The sequence below is a fragment of the Triticum aestivum genome, chromosome 3B (genome assembly GCF_018294505.1).
Source record: "Triticum aestivum cultivar Chinese Spring chromosome 3B, IWGSC CS RefSeq v2.1, whole genome shotgun sequence".
NCBI classification, from domain to species: Eukaryota; Viridiplantae; Streptophyta; class Magnoliopsida; order Poales; family Poaceae; genus Triticum; species Triticum aestivum.
The window spans coordinates 168,754,599-168,781,100 of record NC_057801.1 but is presented as its reverse complement, the minus strand read 5'-3'; positions in this window follow the sequence as shown (position 1 = coordinate 168,781,100).

Sequence of the window (26,502 nt, the reverse complement as noted above, 5' to 3'; positions counted from 1 at the left end):
AAGGGTTCACTGGCTCGGCTACGGTGTGAGGCTGTCATCGCCGCAGGGCCTGGCCAGCGGTGGGAATAGTAGGGGGCGGTGAGGCCTCTGCGGCAGCACAGCCGACCACGGGAGGCAGGAACATGCGGCACGACTGGCACTACTTTGGGCGGCTGGAGCATGAAGACCAGAGGTTGAACAAGCACTACGGCCGTTGGATGGACATCGTACGGTCACTGGAGCTAGAATCGTTCATATTGACTAAGTTGACAAAGCACTCCGTCCCCGTCAACTTAGTAGGCCCACAAGTCAGCCTCCCACCAAGGTGGGTCCCAGCAAGCAGGGGGAGTATTCATTTTTTTGTGCGTAATAAGGAGGCACTTCCGGTGGGTCCGAGCTGACAGCGGGGGGGGGCATTTTTTCGCAAAATATGGTGGCCCGTCCGGTAGGTCCCAGCAGTCAGGGGGGAAACATTTTTTTTCGTGAAATAAGGTGGCCCGTCCAGTGGGTCCCTGCTGTCAGGTGGAGGAATAATTATTTTGCACGTAATAAGGAGGCACTTCCTTGCGGTCGTCGTGGACTCAGCTGTCAGCCTCTCCACGTACAGTACTCTTCCGATGGAAGTCGGTCCTTGACCATGTTGACCATGCCGCACCGAGAGCACCAGGGTGGTGGACGACGGCAAGGCCTAGGAAGGGGACGATGCAGAGCCGTGGAAGATGCAAGAGCGGAAGCCCGCGCAGAGAGGAGTACAAGGGTTCACTGGTTCGGCTGCGTTGTGAGGCTGCCATCGCCATAGAATAACATGGGGTGTGGGTGAGTAGAGAGATGGCCAGGCCAGCGGTGGGAGTAGTACGGGGAAGTGAGGCCTCTGCGGCATCACAGCCGGCCATGGGAGGCAGGATCACGCGGAACGACCGGCGCTGCTTTGGGTGGCTAGAGCAAGAAGACCAGAGGTTGAAGAAGCACTACGGCCATTGGATGGACATCGTACGGTCACTGCAGCTAGAATCGTTTATATTGACTAAGTTGACAAAGCCCTTGGTATGCGTCAACTTAGTAGGCCCACAGGTCAGCCTCCGAAACGGTGCGCCCCAGATGACAGGGGGAGGAATCATTTTTTGGGCTGCTGAAGCAAGAATATCCGAGATTTAAGAAGAAGCACAACATCTGTTGGATGGACATCCAATGGCCACAGCTGCTAGAACCGTGTGTTGTTGACAAAGCCGTGCATATGCGTCAACTTAGTATTTTTAGGGGACATGTCAACTTAGAAGGCCCACAAGTGTGTGGTAGAGAACATATAGCCCATTTGCGATTTGTAAGAATGTACAACCCATTTTTTAATTCTAATGGAATTTACTATATCCCATTTATAGTTTGTTAAAAGTACACCCCAACTTCTAGCTAGGACAATGATTAATAATTTCAAACAACCGCTCAAAATAGAATTCAATTTTTTTCCCATATTTTGATGGGATCCGAAATATTTTTATCCGAAATTTCTAGTCATATTAAATATAATTTCAAAATAAAGTTGTATTACGTTAAAATCCAACGAAATATTGTGCGCGCAACAAGTAATGAAATTAAAATTTTCAAATTCCAAAAATAATATATTTTTTAAACTAATTACGCGTTTGGTGCATTTTTTTATAGTTACTGCCCAGTTATTATAATTACATCCCATTTATTATTTCTTAAAGTCCATTTTCTTGTTAAGCCTAATGCATAACTCCTAGGAAAGTTTGTAGCCCAGTGGGGCGGAGAATAACAAGTTGACCCGGATATTGTGTACAACTGCCAGCCCTGTTGCATTGTTGATGTTGAAAAAAGGCATGTGTAGTACAGTACAACCTAATATGGCTACTCAGCCCACATTCAGTGACGCCGGAAAGACCCAAGCAAGGCTTCTGTACAACTTTTTGAAGTCACTGAGCTCAATTAATAACTTAAGAAAAAAGTTAGATTACAGTGGAACCTAATTAAAAGCTGTCATGAGAAAATAAATAATTCAACAGGTCCCACTTGTGTGTGTGTGTGCGTGTGTGTGTGTGTGAGAGAGAGAGAGAGACCCATCGGTCGATGCTTGTAAATACATCTTTCAACCATATGCATTGCTGATGCTCGGTAAACTTATATAGTTGAAACAATCATATAGAACATCATAGCACACTGAACTTGCATACAAAAATTTCACGCAGGCGGCACAATCAGGATGGAAGCAGTGGATCTCTATGGGTAGGGCTATGTTGAAACTAACGAAGTCGTACATAACGGATCATCGTCTTTATCAATGACGGGGAAATATCTTGAATGTTGTGCAAAGAAAACAGACAAACAACACAATAAGTTCTGCTAGCACATTAAGTTGACGTACAACCCTTTCTAGAAAAAGTTCAGGTACAAAATTAGAGCACGTCATAATCAAATGTACTGGCATATCAGTGCTTCACACCCATAGCTTGGATTTAACTAGTATCTAACAAGATTCAGTTGTTACCTCAAATTAGAGCACATCCAGGCAGCCAGCCCTGCCTCTTCTCCCAAAGAAGTAGTGGCCTCCGCCGCGTGATGGAGTAGGACATATTCCATCCATCGTTCCGAGCAACACGGGGAAAGTCTGACGTTGACTCCTGTAATGGATGTCGTCGACGGACCCTAGCACCAGCGGCGGCGGCAGGACTTCGATTGATGGATTGACCACTTCTTCGACATGCACGAACACTCGATACAGGTACATCCCTAACATGGTCCGCGGTGGCCTTGGTGGCGACGAATAGTACAACCCCGATTCCTGCACCGGTATCTCAACACCAATCACCTTCCGTATGGTGGACGGCTTATTCTTCCATGCCATAACCATCATAGCCCAGCTATTTGGAGGAACAAACATACTTACGAGCTCACCTCCAAGGTCGTTGATAAGCTCATTCATGGACTCGCTATTCGAAGCACGTCGAGGCATGCCGTGGAAGGTAAGCTTTGTTCAAAACTCAAGCTCAGAGGGCACCGAGCCCCATCCTGGGTGCCACCGATCAAAGCTCACCAGCGCGCCATCGCAGAACAAATGCCGGGAAGATTCAAACACACGACTGCAGTCGAAAGTTGTCCGGAACCTGATGAAGAAATCAGCCGGTGGCGGACAGACTTTGATGAGCAAGTCACTTATTTGGATGCCATGCACAATGCCAAGAGATTTGACAAGGTCGTCCGGCAAGACAGGAGGCCGGTAACCGTTGATGGTTACCATCAGCACTTTGCCGGCAAACTGGTCATCAAGCGCCGCCTTGCCATTGTGGAGTGACATCATGCAGTGACCGAAGGCAGGACGGACCTCAGGATCTCCGGCTCGGAGATCCGCGTTGACCGGCGACATGATAGTGTGCTTGAGTACAGGGAGTACAGGAGGGGTATTTTGGGGAACTGGAGTAGGAATCGAGATTCCAGAGGTGGGGGAGGGGCGGGAGATTGGGGATGAAAAGGTAGCATGAATTTTGAACACGCGCCAATATGCTCTCGGTGCGCAAGCGCACAAAAACACCGGTGGCACCCACATGTCGGCCTAAGAGTCCTTATTCTTTCTTTTTTGGAGAGCCCAGCCTTTTTTGAGGATCTTTTGAGATCCCCGCCTGAGAGTCATAATTGACATGTTTGGGTTTGCGTTACTACTCGACCCATATTCAACGACACCACACTGGCCCAAACAAGTGTACATCATCAAAAAGACACTAAGCTCAAATTATATAACTTGAGAAAAGGAGATATACTATGAACACTAGAGAATGGTGATGCCCTCATTTAGCCCACCAGTAGTTCGAGACAATAAACGGTTCGAAACAACGATATATACAACATTCAAACACTGACTAGTGACTACTACTGACATAAACAGCTAGACATGATAGTTCATAAGAAGTCTTGCTACACAACCAAAACGCACCCATCTGCAACGCTCAGACTCTCATGATCCAGAGGAGAATGACATTCTAAACAGAGGCAACTATTACATCGTAAGAGTGACAAAGACGAGGATGACCAAATGACAAGGAATATGCATAACAAAAGAAAGAACTACCCATCCAGAACCAGCAGCAAAGACAACAAAGCCATTCTAAGAGATGACCCAACACCATCATAATTTGCAGCCCCGCTTCAGCGACCAGTGATCCGGAGACACTAGTACTCCACCCTTTTGATGCAACAACCCAATTACCTATCAACCTGAAGGGTTGAACCACATCACTGCTTGTCGTAATTGAGACATCCAAGGATCAAAGTTAATCTGGATGCCTTTGTCATTCTCACCTTCTTTTAGCTGCAGGCTGTATCATTGACAATCAGGGGAGTTTGCTCCCGAAATCCTAGGGCTCGCCGTGTAGACACAGTTTTCCATAGCGAACAGAGCCTCTCTGCCATCAAGGTCCTTGCCAACGGTGATCTCCTGGTTAATCGGATAATTGAGTCCGAGAAACAGAGAATGTGAACCAAGGCTGTTTACCCGCCTCCGACTAAAAAATCCTAAAGGCTCCAACAAGCGGGTATCCTGCTCATAGACATAACAACCACTGTCCGGATACTCACGTATTTCATGGTGCTTGTATACAGTGGGTTTTTTGCAATATAACTTTTACGGCTCATGTGTCCGAATGATCATCAGTCTTTTGTCGTTGTCTAATCGAGCAAGGAACTAGTTGTGCTTCCCTGTTTTTGGCAAAGGTGGTGTGATTACAAAGGGCAGTAACTGTAGGGACACTGCATCATATCAAAAAGGACAGGCATTGTTAATGTAAGATCAGCATTGTTTAGAGTATGAATAGGATAATGCAAGAAACAGCATTGATATGTCCCTGTTGGAACTGGGAGGAAAATACAGGGAAATGTATACTGGGTTCAAAAATATAGAAGTGCCATGCATGGTTATACTCATCTTATCTCGCAATCAAGTCTTCGCAGGAAACTACCATGTCATGCATGTTATGTAATCATGTTCTGTCCTCACAAACAAATTCTTCAAGGTAACTAACAGACCATGCATTGTTATATACTCGTGTTCGGTGGGAAATTTTTTTGTGAGGATATTATTCTAGCCATTGATTGCTGAAGGGCGATTATAGGCACGTACACATGGTAAGCATCACAGGATTTCACTACTTCCAAATATAGAGTTCTCCATATGCACATTTACTTCCCTAATGTATGGTTAGATGAAACCAACAATGTGGTGCATGTTTCTACATCATGAAAATGAGGAAACAAACATGGCCATTGATACACACTCATATTTAGTAGTAGTATATAGATTACTGTAAAATAAGGAGAATATCCATATATTCCTAACCGTTTGATTATTCAGGGGTACAAATTGGCTGTAATGACATGATCACAATCGCATGAATTAACTCATTCCAAATATAGTTGATTTACAGCGTCTCTAATACATTGCCATAGTTCTACTCAAATTCTGGTCAAACAGGGATATGCCAATCATCACAAAAAGTTCAAATAGTGTCATGGCGTCATCATTAACACGAGATGGAAACAACTTACACGCGTCGTCCCAGCAATATGTGGTCCCATCTGCTTTTTCAATCGCGCAGATGATGCCATTGTGTTCAATAGCATCACACAAGTGTGTATCAGCTTTGACGATGATCCACTGCAAGCTGAGTTGTCTCCAGCTAAAGAAGGCACTGGCGTAAAGATAGGCGAGTCCACGGTCGAACAAGGCATTAGCTTGAAGTCTGCGTAATTCGTATGTCGTGTGGGCACTTGGCAGATTACAATCGTCTGCAAAACAAGGTCCGTCCAACTGACGTGGTAATCTAGATGACTTGGACCGTGATGGTAAAACTCTATATAATCCAACGGAGGAAGGATAATCTCATGGGAGGTCTTCAAGTTCACGAGCACCAACTTTTTACCGTCTTCTCTAAAGGCAGCCATCCAGTGGGAGTTCATGCCGACCTAGTACATACCTGCCAAGAAGTTTCGGGTGATGGTGATCGGATCAAAGTTGAGGGAAATGATGTATAGCGACCCACTACATACCTGCAAAGAAGTTTCGGCTAATGGAGATCAGATTGAAGTCAAGGGGCATCATGTACGCCTACGTATCTTGGTGAGCCAATCTCGCAAGACCAGATACCAGCAAGCAGGGTGTCTTGAAAAGCTTAGGCCTCGCTTCGAAGATGGCCGTGAGCATGTCCCTCGAGCATGCAGCCAGTCATAGGGCACTCGACATATCCATACACGAATAATAGAGGTCGGGGATGTCACTAGGGAGATTGCTCCAATCGCGGCTCATATGGATGTTGCGCGGTTCACGTTCGGCCATCGTGGAATTTGGAAGGTGGGGGTTTTGGGGGGCTTGATTTATGGGGGAGAAGGTTGTTCGTGCTGGAGTGGCTAGCGAGGGAATAGTGGTACTGCGGGAGGCGAGCGAGGAGACGGTACACGGGGGCACAGTGAGATGGAGACGGAGACGGAGATGGAGTGGTGCTATGGGAGGGGAGAGGGAGACAAGGCGAGGCATGCCAATGTGTTGTACATCGGCGGTGACAGACTGCACAGTGCACAAGGTGAGGCTGACTTTGGTAACCCGAACACGCCGACTGGATTAGTGTCAGGCGCAGGGTGTTGTCACTTCACTGTGAGGACCGGATGAATAGTATTTTGACCATCAAGTGTACCACAGTTGTACTACTACTACTACTACTACTACTAGTAGTAGTAGGAACATGAGTACTCCAGTATTGTATAGGGGAAATAGGTCTCCCGTGCTAGCATGCCTGTTCACTTCATCCTCCAGGTATCATCCTTATTGCGAGCAGAACCAAATTCTCGTCCATGCAGAAGTGCGAAGATGGGCCTTTGATGAGGATAACCGTGTACTCCCTCCGTCTAGGTGAGCGCAACCTTGGTGGTTGTAGATTGGAAGAGAAAGAGCACCGGGATGAGCAAAACTTCCAACCATGGCACTGTTTCAAATGGAAGCAAAATCAACAATTAATACGTAGTTATAAGGATGCCTTTTCAGCTCTCCAAGCAGGCCCAATCAACGCCCTACCGCGATGCATGTAGTGGTCGTTCTGGTGCATCAAGGACGGCATGTAGATTGTTCCACACTTGAGAAGAGGAAAAATGGAAAGGTAGAACGCGACAGCAGAGGAAGAGAACACTGGCTAACGAGGCTGGGAGGGATCGAGCAGGAAGTTAATGCTCCACGCCTAAAGGTTTTGGGAAAACCTGATTTTCATAAGGTGACTTACTCACCTAGACGGAGGGAGTATTCCTTAACCAAAGAATGTTGTGTCTCCCACTCACGCGCTAATATCCATCTGAACTAGCTACGACACATTTTTTTATCTATTTGCATAGGTCCCACCTATCAGGAAGGATGGGCACGTACACGAACAAGTACGACTCCTCAGTCTACCCGCATAGCCTTTTCATTTAGTCTACCTAGCCGTCTAATCAACTGCCTGCACGCCACTTCTCCCATTTACTTCTCCATTGGGAACCGATTTTCCTCGGCTTCTTCACCTCCCCTTCGTCTTCATTTGCATCCAAACCCCACTGCATTCACATTGTTTAAACCTATTTAAATAATCACCTACTACTTCAGTTAGACTAGCCATCTAATCCTAATTCTCCAAACCATAGCCCTCCGTTCCAGCGATTCCAAATGGCGAAAGAGATCGATATGCCGGTTTTTAGCATCCAACATGTCCTCCTCGAAGGCTTGTTGAGCATAGTTGCCACCGTCACCGTCCACCCAAGGGTTGTTCGACAGTGGATCAACAATGTATGCAACTCCCTCGAAAAGGTAGAGACGAGGGTCATCGGTCTCGATGTAGAGTACATGGAACGTGCCACTGGGAAGATCCAACGCGCCGCCGTCCTTCAGTTGTGCCTCAAAGATGATGTTTTGGTGTACCACCTCATACACGCGCCCTCCATACTAGGTGAGCTTTACGATTTCTTTTCTTGGGAGGACTTATACTTCTGTGGGGCAGCCATCGAAGGTGACAAACAGAAGCTGGAGCCGTACAACCTTGATTTGAAAAGCATCACTGACCTACAAACCAGAATCAAAATTCTTGTATAAGATTGTGATAAACAGACACCATGCCTATTCGACGTAGAAAATTTTGTGCTCGGTACAAATCTTCAGAAGGGTGACGAGACGGTGGCATTAAAGTCGTCTGGATGGGAGAATTATCCCTTGACGTACGAGCGGATAAAATATGCCGCCCTCAATGCCCGTGTGAGTTTTGAGATAGCTGCAAGGTCCAAAGAGCTTGTTGCGAAGCCGTCTCCCACAGAAAATGAGAACAACAACAAGAAGAAGAAGAACAAGAAGAGGAGGAGGAGGAAGAAGAAGAAGAAAAAGAAGAAAAGGCTGCACCAGCAGGAGGCATGCATTACGGATGGATGAACTATTTCCTCTCTTGTAAAAAAATTTATTCCCTCTCGGTGAATATTGATATAGATGGGCTATTTCGATGGTGTGCATGTATTTGGAACAAAGTAGTAGCGTGGGTCCGCTTGACTATAAGGAACTATTTATCCGCATATATAACTTTCTCTACTACTCCTTCTAGTGATCGGTATGCAATGCATGTGTCCGTAGACATGACAACTTGTCCATGGAAGTTCAACTATGGCGACGATCACGTTTCATCCACTGCCACTCGCGATTCCCACGACGCTGCTCCAACCCACGGCACCACGTCCCCCGACGTGCGCCTGACCCCTCTCGGTCGCACCGCCCCTCTGCCTTTGTGTGCATGACATGTGGGCCACCTAAAATGCGGCGAGCATCAAGTTTCTACCACAGCCATACGCGATTCCCACGATGATGCTCGAACCCATGACACCACACGTCCCCCGACCTATGGCTCACCCCTCTCGGCCCCACTGCCCCTCTGCCTTCGAGAACATTACATGTGGACCAGTCACCTATCGGGTCCACATGTTATTGACTCAAAGGTAGGTGTAGTAAGGCGTTGAAGCTCAGTCCCGACGGCCCTGAGAGGGAAATGTAACTCTTGCGCCAGGCCTTTTGGTGCTACCACTACACAAACTCGTGCCAAACTCGAGATTTGTTTCTTTACTATACATGCACACAACGATTTAATGGACATTGTAATCTCAACATGTGATGGGGAGCTCTAAATTTGAATTTGAAACTTATAAAATGAAAATATTCAAAACAAATAAACTGGGAGAGAGGGAGTATATCGTAGGATGTGTCCCATACGAAATAAGTCCCCTGGTTTTTCACTGCGAAGATGCGGTTAGAAAGGAGCACAACGTCTTCATACTCGTACAGCAACAAATCGGCCGTAGACAGCATGGTCCGCCTTTGACCGCCATGTGCAAGGTTCGTGCTATCTTATTCAATCTCGCCGTGGTTCCATCGTACCAATTCATGTGGTGGCCCATTGCATGGCTGATCCCAATGTTGGACAAAGGTTCTATGGGAACGGTGTCACCGTTGTAAATCTTGTGCAAATTGATGTTGGTGTGCTCCCGTACATATGCAAGCCAATCTCCACTCGCACTGAGCCTAACCTGTGAAACAGTAGGCAGGGGGAGAATTAGGAAATGGACATGGAAGTAGTCTTTAGAATGCATTTACTACATGATCAAACTCATCTTACCTGCTCATCGGAGGAAATCCGAGTGCCCCTCAATGTCGGCATCTCAAGGGGCATCAACTTGCAACTACCACTACTAGAAAAAGGCCTGTTAGTGGCGCACCTATTTTTGCCATTAATGGCGCACTATAGGTGCACCACTTTTACGACGCCACTAGTAACAAATACTAATGGGTGCGCCATTAGTATACCAGATAATAGTGGCGCACCTGGTAGTGCGCCATTACTATGCCTCCTAGGGGGGCATATTTACCTTCACGTATGCCCCCAAGTGCGCCATTACTATGCCCCATAATGCGCCACTGGTATTTAGCCCTGGTGCGCCACTAATGCTCAATATGGTGCGCCACTACTATGAATATTAGGAATTATTATTTTTTGCTTTTATGGTATTTGCACAGGTTACAAAATACACGTTACACAGCACAGAATATAAACATCACACAATAGAATTCATCATATTAGTCTCCAATTTCGAAATAGCGAACAAACTTCAAACATTATCCAAGTTTAGGTCTCGAGACATTAGCAAAGTTCATCATATATATTCGCCGAGTTTTTCATCACATTACAAAGTCGATATCGATCATCTAAACTACCATCACATAGAAGAGAGTTGCGATCACGATGAGCATCATCGCGATGAAACTGGTCTTCATCTGGTTCCTCCTCCGCTCGCTCCTCTCTTTGGCTAGATAGCGCGCATATCTAGCTTCCGCCTCTGCCCTAGTGGTGTACCCTTGGTAACTGTTATCGCTGAAATGGTGAACTTGTCTCCGACACTCCTCCCAGTCGTTGTAGACTCCGGGAACCTTACCCTTGTACACGACATATGACGACATCTCTATGCACTAGACAAATAAAATGTTAGTAGCAATTCACAGACAATACATAAGCAATATATAAGTATGCAACAGAAGGATTAGAAGAGAAAAGCAACACATTAATAGCACGATTCATGGTCCTACTAATAAATAGCATCGATTACATATAAGTTGAACGACTATCCAAACTAAAGAGACATACATGTTCATTAAAGTTTAATTACATAATGAGCTAATCAATATTTCAGAACTACATAGCATCATTACTTTCGACTCGACTCAGGGACCGGAGCATGGATGAAGCCACTGTCTTTCGTGATGGTCATTAAATCGCGATCGTTGTCAGCCTGCATTTGTAGTGTTGTTTCTATTTCACTGTTGGACGGTTGATATTTGAGGTAGAACTGCCCCGAGGTATGAAGGACATCTTGACGGATGATTTCCGCAAACTACGATTGGATGCGAAAGAATTCTTGTCTGATGTCCGCGTCCTGGATTGCTGACAAGCGTGCGGCCCAATCTTTGAGATTAGTTTGTAGCAGAAGGTGATTATGGTCCCGTACGATCGCCCGCATGTGATGGAGGGCATAGTAGGCATCCTTCTGACCGCCAGGCAGTTTCTTGATGCAAGGGAACATCGTTACATGGGTGAACACATGCTTGCCGTACCTACAAATTGGCCTCCTGAAGCTGCCTCCAGATTTGGCGTAGCCGGGGAGAGCATCATCAAGAACTTTCTTGATATTTGTGTAGTATTTCTTCGACTGACAGTCCGAGTCGAAATATATGGCCATGGAATATTTTGGGCTTAAGAGGATGAGTGTGCAATGTGTGTCACTGCACAAAACACGGAATGTTAAAAAAAGAACGATCGAAATATAAGAAATCATATGTTACGGGGCGGTGAGGGGATGACTTACTCCGGAAAGTAAGGCACGAGGAAGTTATCCTTATCTGGGTTCGGCAGAATGACGCCTTTGAGGTATGAACTCGCGACTTGCCGGTCCCTAGCACTGCCCAAGATCTTGGCACGCATGTAGAAGGGGTCGACTATCACGATGTCCGGGGTCTTGTCTCTAATGATCCACATCTCCATACTGAGCGAAAATAGCCGAATGTAGGTGTAGTGCAGCGGATGAAGGTTAAACATAGCGAAGATGTCATCAAACCGCAGGACGATCATACCCCCGATGGTGCTATCGACAAAGCCCTTGCCCTCTGGCACCTTGTCCACGAAAACTGGGTAGGACACATCATTCTCGGAGAGACGCTGCTTCTCCAAAGAAAGAACACTGTCATGCAGACTCTGCATAGCACCGGTTGCAGCATTGAGCAGATTAGTCGGTAGCATCAGCCTACCCGCCACATGCACCCGCCTCGAGATATCCTTAGGTGAAGGTGGCCTTTCCTAAGCACGGATCATACTCGGTGTCGGCTGGCTCGCACCCTTGTTATTTTTTCTTTTCCGTCCCTTCTGCTTCTTCTGCTGTAGTGGGATCGAGTTCTGCTCAGAGACCACCTTCTTGAGTGTGTTGGGGTTGATAATATTTCGCACCTCGGCTATCTGAGGCTCTGTGAAGGCGGCAGCTGGAGGCGTCTCCTAAGAACTGAATGCCAGACGACGCCTGTTGCAATTGGGTTTCTCCATGGTACTAGCTAGATCGCAGTCGTCTTTTGCAGGGTTGGGTTCTTGAGAAAGAGGCCGCAAGAATTCGTCACTGTACCCATGTTCGTTGAAGTACTTATCAACATTGGTAAATGTACCGTCGTCATTGTCCGGATCCTGTGCCATATGCATGTCCGGATCAGCTGACGGCGGTAGCGTTGCGGCGGTCTTGCCATGGCTTGGCACCGGCACGACTGGCGGCGTTGTCTGTGGGGTGGTGTCCCCCGCTCCCAAATGAATCTGGCTCTTCAGCCAAAGCATGGACCAACTAATGCAGGCGCTGGGGGTCATCACATCATCTTCATTGGCCCCAGGGGGTCGATACAGAGGTAACAAGTCGTTGCAGTCCCGCAGCACCCGAACCAGTTGAACCCTATACACGTTGGGTGGCATCGGATTACCGTGGAACACGTGGTTGCTCGGTTGAACGATTCTGGCCTTGGCGACATCGATCAACTTGCTGTCCACAAAGTGCAGGAGAGTGCATGGAATGTCGGAGGCGCCCTGCAAAAACATGTTGGGCGTCAGGGATGCCTAGTCAAAGGCAAGGAGATGAAGTCATCGGCCGAGAGGCTTAGTTATCGTGATGGTGTCGATCTCGGGTAATGTCGAGGCACCGCCAACGGTGGGCGTGCAAGTGACGGAGGGGTCGCTTGCTGCCGAGGTGCCGGCCGGCGTATTCTTCCCACACCCGGGTGCATTAAGCTCCAATGCCGATGCCGACGCCGGAGACACCAATGCCGCCACCGCCGGAGACACCAATGGCGCCGCCGGCGTTTTGTGCAAGTTGCTGCCTGTGAAGCTGGGAATCGGGGGCGGACCCTGTTGGCCTCCCACAATCCACGCCTGCAGCCCCTCAATCAAGGTAGGCACAATGGCGGTGATCGTCGCTCCTAGTTGGTCTCGCCTTTGCTCTTCGACTATCTCCGGAATCCGTGCCACTTGTGCCTTGAGTTCTTGAACCTCGCGCTCCTGGCTTTCCGAGATGGTCTTTCTCTCCTTCGCCCAGCGTTATAGTATTCTGACCATTTCGTGGACAAGCCTTTGTCGGCCACACGACCAGCTGACGATGGCTTACTGAACTTATCCTTGTGTTTCATTACATTCAACGCCCTATTTAAAGTGGTGTCCAAAGGGGAGCTTTGAGACGACCCCGCGCTACTGCTTTCAGTGTCCTACAGAAGGAACGTGAACCATTTAGAAATTTGGCTTCATTAATTAGAATGCAACCATATGGAGCTAATTACGCGGGGGTGTATTCCTTACCATAACAAGCTCAAGCGCCTTGGTCTTCGGATCCATGGTAAGCTCCTTTGTTACCGGGTCCATCTTGTACCGGGCCCTGACATAGTTCCTAGTCTGCTTGTCATGGTAGTTATCGAAGAGGGGCGGTAGGCCTTGCTCGGCACGCTCCGCGTCCTCCTTGTCCCATATAGGTTCCGCCACTCTGTAACCGCCGGGACCGAGTTTGTGGACCCCTAAGTTCAAGTCCCGCATATCTTTCCCCCACTGACTTGATTTCGCAGATGCGTTGCTCTTGCACTTGATCTTGAACTCCAGGTAGTCAGCTTCGCTGATCGAAGGATTTGTCTCCTTGATCTTCTCATAACTATCACCTCTTAGAATCCTTCTCTTCACCGCGGCTCTCCAAGTAGCCAGGGCCGTGCTCATCTTCGTGAGGGCGGCACTGTTCACTTTATTCCCTGAGAGTCTTGTGTTTGCCAAGTCACCGGGGAACTTGTACTGTTCGTGCAGCTTTGTGAAGAGGAGGTTGCGCAAATTCCCTTGGTCACGATGCCTTAGGTTCTCGGTGTTGATTGAGACGGTGCTCCGGAGAATGCACCCGAGTTCTCCCGCGTACTCACTGGCTAATTCTTTAGGCACCGTTGGATGCCCACTGGAGGACACTTCAGTAAATTCCTCCTTGACGGTGCCGAGCATGTTCGGGCTCCGGTCCTTCCGTTGCCTCTTCGGTGGGCTGCCATTTGTGCGTGCCACTACAAAAAAAAGACACATCCGTGACATTTTGGGCCCAACGAATTTTTTTCCTGTCATACATATGACACTTCTATGACGATAATTGTGACAAAACCCGGTATCATCATAGATGTGGTGGGCTCCTACTTCTATGACAAAAAAGCATGACAAAAAATGGGCTTTTCGTCCTGGGCAGGCCAGAGACGCAGCTGCATGACATTCTTTGGGCCGTCCATGACGGAAAAAACTGTGGTAGAAGCGAGGGGGAGGAAAATTTCAGGGAGTTGCCAGTTACGGTGGGAGGTCGGGGGCCGAGCGATGCGCATTTCTCTCGTACACGTACGCGCGTGTGTGCGAGGCGTTGGCTCTAACTGAACCCAAGCGAGGCGTTGGGCTCTAACTGAACCCGAGCGATTGCACTGTAGGCTACACGTTACTGAACCCGAGCGATCGATCGATGGCTGTTAACTGAACCCGATGGAGCGATTCCTTCGCTACTGCTGCTAACTGAAGCCAATCGATTGGATGAACAGTGAGCGTTGTAGGAGGGGGGGTTGGATGAACAGTGAGCGGTGGCGTTGCCTCTGGATGAACAGGACCCCGTGGTGTGAAGGGTTGGATGGGTGGAGGGGTGGCCGTGGAGGGGTGGTTGAACAAGACCCCGTGGTGTGGAGGGCTGGATGAACAATAGACAGTGGAGGGCTGGATGAACAGTAGACGGTGGAGGGGTGGTTGAACAGTAGCCAGTGGATAGCGCGTGGTGGAGGCTGGATAAACAGGAGCCTGTGGAGGCTAGAGGAGGTCGATGGTTGCCCGTGAAGGCTGGAGGAGGTCGACGGTGGAGATGAACAGTATCCCGTGGAGTCCCGTTTTGCGGTACGCCACACCCTTCCCGATGAAGAGGACCCCCGTTTCGACCGTAGCTCTCCAACACAAGTCTGTTTCGTCCGTTTTGCGATATGCCACACCCCTCCCGATCAACAGGACCCCCGTTTCGACCGTAGGAGGTCCGTTTCTTCTGTTTTGCGGTATGCCACACCCCTCCCAATCAACAGGACTCCCGTTTCGACCGTAAGTGGTCCATTTCCTCCGTTTTTCGGTACGCCACACCCCTCCCAATCAACAGGACCCTGTTCCAAACGTAGGAGATCGATTTCCTCCGTTGTGCAGTACGCCAGGCCTCGTTTCCATCGCATGTTCCGTCCAAGCCAGTTGGCTCCCACGTGTTCCGTTACCTCCCGATGAACACGACGCATTCCGTTGCCTCCCCATGAACACGACAACGACGTTGTTTCTCTGTTTCGACCCAGCCATGTACACAAGCCCTGGCCGTACGTATGCGGGAGTAGGCGTTCGAGACCCTGCCCGTATGTATGTACGTGGCCGTATTTTCTTTCTTGCACCCTCGCCGCTGTACTACGTATACATGCTACGTGCGCGCCTCTACTATGACACGTGCGCGCCTCTACAACAACCAGTATGTACGTACACGTTTGCAACCAGAATGACAACGCTACGTACTCTTCGACCAGGTGGGTCCCGACTGTCAGGCAGTTCCTTGCGTGCGAAAATGTAGCTGGTCCGTTTCGAAAAAAATGTAGCTGGTGGGTCCCAGCAGTTAGAGGGGCGAATCGTTTTCTTTTTGCCTGGACGCATTTCCTTTGCGTGCAAAGATGTAGCTGGTGGGTCCCAGCAGTCAGGGGGGCAAATCATTTTTTTCGCCTGGACGCACTTCCTTGCGTGCGAATATGTAGCTGGTGGGTCCCAGCAGTCAGGGGGGCGAATCGTTTTTTTTTGCCCGGACGCACTTCCTTGCGTGCGAAGATGTAGCTGGTGGGTCCCAGCAGTCAGGGGGAAACTTTTTTTCGCGAAATAAGGTGGCCCGTCCGGTGGGTCACCGCTGTCAGGTGGAGGAATCATTATTTTCCGTGTAATAAGGAGGCACTTCCTTGCTGCGGCCGTAGACCCAGCTGTCATCCTCTCCACGTACAGTCCACGTCCGATGGAAGTCGTTCCTTGACCACATTGACCACACCACGCCGAGAGCACCACGGCGGTGGACGACGGCGAGGCCTAGGAAGGGGACGACGCGGAGCCGGGGAAGACGCAGCAGTGGATGCCCACGCGAAGAGGAGTACGAGGGTTCACTGGTTCGGCTGCGGTGTGAGGCTGTTGTCGCCGCAGAATAACAGGGGGTGTGGGTGAGTAGAGGGATGGCCTGGCCAGCGGTGGGAGTAGTAGGGGGCGGTGAGGCCTCGGCGGCATCACAGCCGGCCACGGGAGGCAGGAGCACGCGGCACGACCGACGCTGGTCTGGGCGGCTGGAGCAAGAAGACCAGAGGTTGAAGAAGCACTACAACCGTTGGATGAACATCGTATGGTAACAGGAGCTAGAATCGTTCATATTGACTAAGTTGACAAAGCCCTCCATCCCCGTCAACTTGGTAGGCCCACAAGTCAGCCTCCCAGTATGCTGGGTTCTAGATGGCAGGGGGAGTATTCATTTTTTTGTGCGTAATAAGGAGGCACTTCCTTGCGTGCGAAGATAGCTGGTGGGTCCAACAAGTTAGCGGGGGGCATGTTTTTTTCGCAAAATACAGAGGCCCTTCTGGTGGGTCCCAGATGTCAGGTGGAGGAATCATTATTTTGCGCGTAATAAGGAGGCATTTCTTTGTGTGTGGCCGTGGACCCAGCTGTCAGCCTCTCCATGCATAGTCTACTTCCGATGGTGTCGTTCGTTGACCACATTGACCATGCCGTGCCGAGTGCATCCAAGGTGGTGGACGACGACGAGACCCCGGACAGCAACGAGCCGGAGACGGTAAGGCGCGGGAGTAGAGTCGCAGGCGGAGAGGTGTACGAGGGTTAACTAGTTCTAGTGCGGTGTGGTTCGGCAGTCGGTAGAGAAGAACATGAGGTGTGGAGGGGTGGAGGGATGGCCTGGCCAACAATGGAGTAGCGCTTCATAGCGAAGCGTGCTAAGCTGAGCTGCTAGCAGTAGGAGGCGAGAGGTGGTCCCGGCGGCGCTGGAGGAAGAAGACGAGAGATTGAAGATGGATGCCGGTCGTTGGATGTAAATCCAATGGCTAACATGTCAGAATCATTTGTTGACTAAATTGAGAACGACTTGCATTGGCTTTGACCTATTGGCCCACATTTCAGCCTCCAAAAATGTGGCACGTATTCAACCCATCTTTTCAGAATTTACAGTCTTTTTTTTGCGCGGTAGAATTTACGATCAATTTGATCATTTTTTTTGAATTACAGCCATTAGCTGGGCTGGGTGAACAATTAATGTAGCGTCCATGCAGCCCATTTATTTTATTAACTAAAAAATTACAGGCCATTTGCACTTTATCTAGATACACAATTTTGTTGGGCTGATTCTAATTGTAATGTTGGGTTGGGCCAGCAATGTTATCAAAAAATAAAAAAGGGCTGAGCATTTTGTTATAAATATATTTAAATAATAAGTGATATTATTACATTCGTCCTTAAATCTTACCAAGCTTTTGTACACAATCACTAGGATTTTCATGCCAAAACAATCCAGGATTTTATTTGTTAAAAAATTATTTTTATAGGTTAATAAGATGTGGGATATTGTTTTCTTACATATGTAAGTATCTGTTAAATATATGATGACAATAAAAATAATATATAATAACATATAAAATAATTTAAATATATATAATATAGTTAGAAGGGAAACATAAGTTGTACCTGGCGTTTCTATTCTTATATAGAAAAATAGAACAGACCTCTGTGTTTTCTTCAAAAAATACATAAATTGGGCTGCCAAAAATAAAACCTCAGATGGGAGGTCCATAGGCCGGTCGATACATGACGGCCCTAGGAAAATACAAACAGGCTCTCCCATCCGAGGTCGTGGGTTGCGCATGTTAAAAATGAAAGCTTAGACGGGGCAGCCCAAAACCAGGTCCAACACTTGCCAAAACTCCGTCCCTCATTTTCTCTGTGTTTCGCACACTCGACATTGTGTGGGCATTTTGATTGTGCATCATATGAAGATGTGCTATGCATGAATGTTGATCAGCATCATGTTAACTGGCTGGTAGTTCCATTTTCGACCATGAATAAAACTTCCAACATGATGTTAACCCTGTTTGAAAAGGCCGTGTTAATATAAATGCTCTGCCTCTGAAAGTTGCAGTTTCTTATCTGAAACTGAACTTGCAGTTTCTTATCTGAAACTGAAACTTGCAGTTTCTTCTCGTCTGCACTTTTATACTCCTAAGAAACTATATTTTTTTAAGTGCTAAAATTAGATCTCTAGAATTCATAAAATTCTTCATATGCTCAATACTGCAAATCTGAAATTCAGAAGACATTCATATCTGAAAGTACTCTCAAAATACACAACACAAAACACAATTCACAACCTGCAAATACTGACAACCCGAAGCTCCTCCTGGCAATTCACAACCTGCCCGACTATTGGGCTAGGGGGTGGGGGGCAGCCCCCTCCTATTCCTCGGCAGGAGACAGCCGCCCCATGAGACGATGTTTACGGCGAGGGAGATAATGGCGGGGAAGCGTCCTCGGGCCAACTGCTTCTCTCATCTTGCAGTTGGGTTCAGTCGACGAAGACTCCACCAGCTCGCTCTGGCAGGACACCCTCACAAACGGCACCCTATAGATGCTCGATCCTTCAATCTCCGGTGGATGCTCCATCTGGGATCGATACTCCCACCACTGCTCCCTCACGATCGGATTCGGTGAATCTGTTTGCTCCATGGCCCAGAGGAGAAGCTCTATGTACTCCGGCGCGACTCCCTCTGGGAGTATCACCGCCTTTTCACTCTGTTGCAGATATTTGGCCATGGATGTCGCCATCGCCGCTAGTTGGTACTTGTTGTCCAACCAAGACTGTATCTCCAACATCGTAGCTAGCTTCACAGGGTCGCCGTCTGCGATCCTCATGTATCGGTTGTACTCCTCCATCGATCTACTTCTTCACAGCACCTTCACTCGCTGACAGTGGTTTTTGAATGGAAGAGGAGAGGAGCAGCGCTGGTTTTGGATTAGAACGGGAGAGGAGCGATCCTGGTTTTGGACTGGAACAGGAGAGGAGGGGCGGTGGTTTTGAAATGGAAGAGGAGAGGAGCGGCACTGGATTTAGATTGGAACAGGAGAGGAGCGGTGGTGGTTTAAGAGGAGAAGAGCGGAAGAGCGGCGCTGGTCTTGGAAGTATTTTTTTGTTGTTTTGCATATTTTGGGTCAAAGTTTGACCACGTACTGTATGTGACAAGCAGAATGTGAATGCATGTGACCAAAAATTGTATCGTTTGGTTCGTATCTGAATGTACTTTCAAATTATATTATTTTTGCAACGTATAACATATATTTTATGTGTGAAAATCATGGTCAATTATGACCCAGAATAAAAGGGAGACTAGTTAATGTGGGGTCGCTTTGTTAATTGAAGGGTAAACTGATTTTGATTTTGATCCAGCCACAGCGCGTCGGCCCTCTTGCCCAATCCTAAATCGCTGCCGCACGCTCCTCTCCCTCTTCTCCATTGCAAAACGCCTCCTCTCCTCTCCATCATCTCCATTCCAAAACCATCGTCTTGCCTCTCCCTCTTATGATCTTCTCCATTGCAAAACCACCTCCTCTCCTCTCCATCATCTCCATTACAAAACCACCTCCTCTTCTCTCCATCATCTCCATTCCAAAACCACCATCTCGCCTCTCCCTCTTCTGATCTTCTCTCCATTGCAAAACCACCTCCTCTCCTCTCCATCATCTCCATTCCAAAACCACCTCCTCTCCTCTCCCTCTTATCTATTGCAAGACCACCGTCTCTCCTCCCATCTTCCAAAGCTAGCACGGGACCACTCAGAACGACATCTATGGAGAGGATGCAGCAACAAATCAGGCAGATCACTGGCGGCAACCAGGCAAAGTTAGCCAGGTTGAAGGAGATCCTTAGTTGGTTTGACAATAAGTGGGAGATTTTGAGGATGGTGCGGGCCATGTGGCAATGTATGCAGAAGAGCGAGACGACGGCGATGGGGGCGGCGATGTACATGTACTCCTCAGCGGCAGTCACGCCGCAGTCCTCCAAGTTCATCGACTATCTCCTATGGGTGATGGAGCAGAAAGATTCACCCGAGGCGACAGTCAGGCGGAGGTGGTGGGCGTACAGGTCGAAGGTTGAGCACCCAGAGGATAACAAATCGATCGAGTATGGTGTGCCATTCGTGAGGGTGCAGAGCCAGCCGGAGCCACAGGAGTATTTGTTCTCCCACCGCAAGAGGAGGCCGGATGGCGCGACGTCGCTTCCCCGCCGTTCTCCACGGTTCCCTCGATGCTCGCCTCGTTTCAATGGCGGCGTAGGGTTTAAGGTAAGCTTCGCACTAACCTAATCTTCCACCTGCTCATGCTTACAATCAGTGTGACAGCTAATGAAAATCATGCTTACAATCAGTCTCTGAGTACTATGCCAATCACCCTAAAATAGCTCCAGACCTTTGGGTTAAAGTTGTGACACGGTGTACAAATAAAGAAAAATAGATTGGTGCTTCTTTCAGAAAAGAGTACTCCCTAGAAATCTGCCAATATAAGGTACTACTATTTGGTTAGAGGATTTGCTGCCGAGAAAGATCCGTCCACAGAGAGCGCCACACATCCCACTGGTGGTGGATGCCAATGCGTTCATGCAGCATGGTTGGTGTCTGTAATTTTTACTTGGCACACCTCGCACTCTGCATATATGCTGGTTCCATACGTACATTTGTGCAGTTCCACCAAAATGCAGCTGAATAACCCTATTTGCACAGATAATGAAAAAGTGTAATTACATTATAGTGGCACTAGTTGATGAAACACACAAAATAAATAGAAGAAAATATTGCGATAGTATCATAGTATGCCATGCTGCGAGGGCGAGATGGGCCCTGCAATACCTCATAAGGTATGCCTCATACTGGACATCATCCCAAGTCTCCCAGATACACCTTCTACCAGTGATGAACATCAGTGTACAACAGTAGTACGAGGAGGCGCCTTGAGACATTCAAATCTCTATTTTTGTACATATCAACTAAAATTAAGCACCCCAGTTTGCAGAAACGCTTAAAGATTAACAATAGGACTAGTTGATGAAACATACTTTAACAAAGAGAAGCACTTTCTTTATCTACATTGGAAATGAAATGACAGAGATGACACTCGCTCTATTTTAACTGTATTATTACTTCATTTTATCAGTGACACTAGGGTCGAGCCGGTGGCAAACGAGGTGTACCGTGCGTCGCAAGGATGGAGGCCGGGGGTGCTTAGACTGGGATGCTGAAGCTGGCTCTTTCAGTCACCAACATGGATGATTCAATTCATGGGACCTTTTGGTGCAGTTCACCTAAAATGAAGCAATGTCCCGTGAGCTAGCAGCTTCTTCAATTTTTTTTAAGAATAGGGCTCCAGCCCCGGTTCCATTTCCATCAGAAAATGAAACCCACAGAACTTCTTCTTCGTTAGTTGCAATAAAATTGTGCAACATCAAGGTTGGTTGTGAAGCTCATGGAATGCTCAACTATAATTTGTATATCATTTGTGCAGTTCAACTAAGGTCGAGCGTGAAATGTATATCTCTGTTTGCACAAAAAAGGTGGAAAGGAGGGTGACTAACAAGTGATGAAACATGCATCAAATGAAAAGAAGCATGTTCCTTATCTGAATGGAAATCCTACAAGGACAGTAGCAATTTCTAAAGCAGTGGCATTGCTAGATATTAGTGTGGGCATTAGGGTTAACTATACAACCGTTAAATACGACATTACTTTGGGCACGGGAGAGTAGGCGGACGAGGACAGTTGCATTTCTAACGAAAAGAACCAACTTATCTTAATGGGACATTTTAGCAGGACATGTAAAGAAGTGCCATTGATTCATATTACTGGAGGCACTACATTGAAAACAACATTGGTTTAATGTGTCCTTACTTTTAATAGTGCGACTGCTACATTTTACCAGTGGCATTACATAAGAGTGGCTCGGGGCAACAAACATCGGAACAGGATACCTGGGTTGGTCCCATTTTTGTTCGGTATAGCCACCTTATACTGTGTGAGGCTAGCAAATCTAGTGCTGGACTTACTCTGTTGACTTGTCCCCCAGTCCCCACTTTGTTTCCTTTTTCAACCAATAGATCGGGTTTATATTGAGTTTGTACTGCGTTTCCATTTATTTCCCTATTAGACCTAGAGACCAGTTGGATAGCCAGTCTCTCCTACTTTTTGCCCCCATTATTTCCTCTTTCGACCAACTCCTAGATTCAGGTAACAAATCCTCCCCCACCCCCACCCCCTTTCTTCCTTGTTTGAACCAAGTAGTACTAGATTCGAGTTAATGAACTAGTTTTACCTCTTAAACGTAAAAAAATTAGGTGGTTTTCGAACAACCGATCGATCCTATCTACGAGGGGGCCTGAGAAATAGTAAAAGTTACAAATGCAGTGATGTCAGGAGCTCGGGAAGTAGAGCAAGGCCGGTTTCGAAGGAAGTTATACCTGATGGTCGCCGGGATGTCGCTAGGTGGGCGGCGGGAGGCTGGATCTGCCCACACTATGGCAGCGAGGAAGAAGGGGTCGGAGGCCCTCCCTCGCCAGCGGTGCTTGGGAGAGAACGGCAAGGCAGGCTGATCGGGACACGCCCAGCAGTGGGTAAGAGTCGTCGCCGAGGACGACCATGTGAACATTGCACCTTCTCACCTTCCCCGGCGGAGAGGATCCGGCTGGATCTGTGACCAGCGGTGAGCAGAGAGAGAGAGAGTGTGTGGCCACCGCTGTCGTGTTTAGATCTGGAGAGGCCGAGATAGTGTGAAGAGAGCAACACTAGCAAGCAAGCGCGGAGGCTCCTGCCTATATCGTGGAGTAGTACTTAGTTTTCTTTTGTCTACCGGAGCCGGCTTGACCTCGTCAATGACTGTCGAGAAGTCTTCATGCACGTGGCCCGGAGGCGCAGTTGTCGTCATTTTGATCTGAAGCGCCGGATTATAACATATAACACGAAAAAATGCCACATGACAAGAAATCATAACCTCACTGCCCAAAGGAGACAACATGAATCCCGACGGACAAACTAGACGAGGAACAAAGCTCAAATTAAAGATAAACTCGTAGAAAAGGGGTCCATCGATAGATGTCCTAGTTAACATAGCCGGCTTGACCTAGATGGCAGCTGAGTAGTCACTATTCGTGCATGTTCCCCCAATGACTACCCCAACTCACTTGTCGCTGTTTAACCCTCGCAGTGATCCGAAGCACATGACACATAATTTTGCGAGATGACAATAAACCTTTTTTTAGATTTCTCACCACAACTACAGCCATGTACAACACAGCCTGCACGATATGTAGACGATAGCCAATATAGGCGTGTCTGCTGGAGTCTGGTCACATGCATGGACGAACTGATCTTCCGGGTCTTGCAGGGATCGTGCAGGAACCAATGTAATACAACAATTCTCTAGTACTATCGCTTGTCTCCCTCTTCTATTAAGTCACCCGACTTGCAGGGCCGGGGAGTGTGCCTATGGTCAGTTCTCAATTGCCGTCCCACATGTGTGTGTGAACACAATATGACGCGTGTTCCATTCGGAGAGCAGCATGCCAGACTGACCGACCGTCTAGGGTGCGAAGCGAACACGAGGGCGTGCTGTATACTCCGTACATGTCTACCACCGTTTTCTAGACGCTTTGCTCCATGGCGCGAGCGCAATCCATGGATACAAAATTAGTATTTGTATACTATTTAAAAGTCGAGGGCGGGGATTTTCCTGCCCGGTAGGCGGCAGGACAGTTCCGCCTAGTCAGTTCAACAGAGACACGAGAAGACGAGGGAGTAGGCTGCTGCAAACGTAGGGCTGTGTGATTTGACAGCGAGTTACTGCTGGACAGGTGGGGCCCCATGATTTGACTTGCCATTATCATTTTAACTGCAGCGCTACGACCGGCGTGAGTCTCCCGATTCCTGACCACCTCCATACAGGTGCCTCTCCCAATGCTCCACCATGTAGTAGAGGCTGGCTCTTGCATGAGAGCCCACTTCTCCACTTTTTCCTTGCCTCTCTTTCCTCCACATATGCAAAAATGCCATGTAAAGCGCACTATTGTACTTACTTGCTCCTACAGGTGCTTAAGCTTGCCACATAGGCATAAAGTCTGATGTGGCAAGTTAATCAAGAGGAGAGAGACTAGTTTGGTGACCCAAGGAAGAAACGGTGCTAAGCGCGTGTACCTAGGCGAAAAGACAATTTTGAGTCTATAGCTAATTAAATGAAGCAAACTTAGCAACACCATTTCATTGGAAGAGGTCACTCCTTGTCAAATGTAATAAATACTAGTACTCCCTGTGTCCCATTATAAAAGAACGTTTTTGACACTACACTAGCTAGTGTGAAAAACATTCTTACATTATGGGACGGAGGGAGTACGAAGAAAGAGAAAGAGAGGAGTAAAAAATACACTTATAGCAAACCTTATAGCCAACCTTGTTGTAGTATGAGTGACTAAGTGATGACTATGTATGACATGCCAACATCAGATAGCCTGACGCACCATGTTAAATCTCCAAGTGCGACCACCCGAGCGACGCAACGGTCGTGGTAGGCGCGACCATGATACGGTCTGCTGGCAGCCCTTGGATCTGAGATCAAACGGTCGCATGCTAAGTTGCTGAAAATTTGCAGAATAACCCTCCAGGATAGGATATTCACCCATAGGTCTAGAATCACGCCATGCAACTGTTCAATCTCAGATCCAAGGGCTCTCGGAAGCCCGTATGATGGGAGAATGGAAATCCACTACCCTGCCGTTCGCACGCTGGCAGTTCGCTCCTACTCGTCCCCGCATGTCCTTTAATACTATGGTGGGTCGCTCCTAGTCGTCCCGTCCATTCACATTACGGCAGTTCCACTAATCCTAACCCTCCTCCCAAATCCATGGCGTCCCAAATCTCCCCGATCGGCGGTGAGTACAGGGTTACAACCATCACCGGTGATGAGTTCGACGTCATCTACACCCGTACTTCCGCGACGGTGAAAGGATGCCTTTCTTGCTTTAGACACATGTTCGAAAACTCACATGATGAGTGGATCGCTGGGCTAGATGTTGAGTACACCACAGTCGTGGGACGAGAGAAGGATCTAAAGGAAGAAGAGAGGAAGAAGCCCTCCATGATCCAGGTTTGCATACATAATGTTTGCTTGGTCTACCTCATATGCCATGCCGACGTTGAGTGCCAGGATTTTAAGAACTTCCTCGAGGACAAAACAGTCAAATTCATTACTGTAGACTTTAAGAACGACAAAGAAGTCCTACGTCGGATAGGCCTCGTTGTAGGCAACCCCTTCGACCTCCAAAAGATTCAGCTGGTGCCCTCTCGTCAACCCTCAATGCTGACCCTGGCAGGAGCCATGGTTCATCCTTCGTACCGTAAACTGGAGAAACCTCATTACTTGTTTCATCGTCATGCATGGCAGCGGAATGTACTAGATATAGACCACATCCACTACGCTGCAATGGATGGCTACCTTTGTTTCATTATCTACAAGGGTTGGATGAAGAGCAACTACCAAGTTGGCGGTTCAAGCAAAGAAGTATCGGCCAAGAGGAAGAGGGACAAGGACGAAGTCGAGGATGTGGACGAGGACTCCGAGTAAGGTGGCAGTGTCGTTGCTCATGGCAGTTCTAAACTTCTAATGCAGTGTCTACCGGATTAGTTGCATAGTTTAATTTCATGTGTGCTTAGTTTAATTTGAGGGGTGTGTTGTGCTGAGCCCCCAGCAAAACTATGTTATGTTTCTTCTCGTTACTTTATCTCTTCAGTATGTACATACTAGTACTAGTATTTCTTTAATAGATTTAGCACCCCAATTAAGCACGTACTAGCTTTTTTAATAGTACTATATGCATATTTGGCGACGAGCGCTCTCTATATGTACCACCTTTTTTAAAAATTTCAATTTTTGCTCCATGGCGCAATCCATCGATAGTACTACTGTACAAAAGTACACATTTTTTAAAAGGCTAGCGTACTATTCATCACACACACACACACACACACACACACACACACACACATATATATATATATATATATAGCCAGTTAAATTCTCAACCTAGAACGATGTGCATGCCATGTAGTAAACCGATCCGGAGGAAGTATAGTAAAAATGAGGTGATTTTACCGAGCGATCGGCGGGGGAGCATGGCCTGTCATGCGGTCCCACGTGTCATTATGTACCAAGGCGATGCGCGTGTCCCTCTTGAGGAAGAAGCAATACTAGTACGTGGTTTGAGATGATGTCGAACCGAAGTGTAAAATAAGGGTTGCTTCGTCCATCTGGGAAGGTGCGGCATTGTGAT